At 45.7% G+C, this 1,456-nt stretch overlaps 1 non-coding gene across 1 annotated transcript; it reads right to left on the bottom strand.

The window, feature by feature from the left end:
- Window positions 1-1,131: 1,131 nt before the first annotated feature.
- On the bottom strand, window positions 1,132-1,205 carry TRNAI-GAU. The gene has a single exon. It is a non-coding gene; the product is annotated as a tRNA-Ile (tRNA).
- Between the last annotated feature and the right edge of the window lie 251 nt (window positions 1,206-1,456).

Genomic DNA, 1,456 nt, shown 5'->3' with positions numbered 1-1,456 from the left:
CCTTCAAGTCTCAGTTTAAATGCCCCCACTCAGAGAGGACATCTTTGATTACCCTCTAGGCCAGCCATAGCCACCTTCTCAGACTTTTTTTTTTTTTGCCCCACCCCTACTGCTACTGCACTGGTCTGAGCCTCCACCACCTCCAGCCTGGGCGCCTGCCCCAGACACCTGCCCAAGCTCCCAGAGGGAGCTTCTTAGAGCTTAAATCAGATTGTATCACTCTCTTGCTTAACATCTTCCAGTACAGGGCTGCCCGTTAAAGCTTCCTTTTTTTTTTTTTTTTTTTTTTTTTTTTTTTTTTTTTTGGTATTTTAAAGCTTCCTGTTTTTTGTTTTTTTTTTTAATGTTTTGTTTTGAAATAGTTTTAGGCTTACAGAAAAGTTGCAGAAAAGGCACAGAGTTTCTGTATACCCTTCTCCCAGCTTCCCCTAAAGTTAACATCTTACATGACCACAGTAGGATGATCAAAACCAGGACATTAACATGGGTACATTGTTGCTAATGAATCTACTCACCAGTTTTTTTCTTTTCTTTCTTTTCTTTCTTTTTTTTTGTGACTGGTAAGGGGATCGCAACCCTTGGCTTGGTGTCATCCGCACCACACTCAGCCAGTGAGCGAACTGGCCATCCCTATATAGGATCCGAACCCGTGGCTGTGGCGCTCCCAACGCCGTACTGTCCCAAGTGAGACACAGGGACGGCCCTCACCAGTTTTTTCACTAACGTCCTCTTTCTGATCCAGGACCCCATCCGGGATCCCCTGTGACATTTAGTTGTCCCGTCTCCATAAGCGCTTCCAATCTGAGACTGTCCCTCAGTCTGTCCTTGTCCTTCACAACCCTGACGCTTTTGAAGAGCATTGTTCAGGTGTTTTGCAGAAGGTCCCCCAGTTCGAGTTTGTCTGATGTTCTCTTGTGATCTGAGGGGAGCTCTGCATCTCTGCATCTCTGTCCTGAGTCCCATGGTGGGGGAGCTGCTGTGTCCTCTTCACAGTGTCCAACTAGGAGGCACACAACATGTCTCATTGCCCATGCCATTAACCTTGGTCCCCTGGCCAACGTGGCTTCAGCCAGATTTCCCTCTTAGGAACTTACGTTTTTACTTTACCTGTTTTATTCCTTTTTTGGTGGCTGGCCAGTGTAGGGATCGAACCTCGGACCTTGGTGTCATCAGCACCACACTCTGACCAATTGAGCTAACTGGCCAGCTTCCTTTTCACTTTCCAATGAGTAAGTATCTTGGGGGAGTTACTTTGAGACTATGCAAATATCTTGCTTCTCCTTCAACGTTCACCCAGTAATTCTAGCATTCTTCGATTGATTTTGCCTCTTAGACACTTTATCGTATCTCCTCATGTTTTATTTTCCTCATGAGACTCATCAGTACCTAAAATATTCTCGTTCGTTTGGGCATAATTCAATGTTTGCCTCCTATGCTGAACAGGAGGCTGGGGACA

Source organism: Galeopterus variegatus, unplaced genomic scaffold, assembly GCF_000696425.1.
Source record: "Galeopterus variegatus unplaced genomic scaffold, G_variegatus-3.0.2 Scaffold870, whole genome shotgun sequence".
NCBI lineage: Eukaryota > Metazoa > Chordata > Mammalia > Dermoptera > Cynocephalidae > Galeopterus > Galeopterus variegatus.
This window is presented reverse-complemented; position numbering and strand designations above follow the sequence as displayed.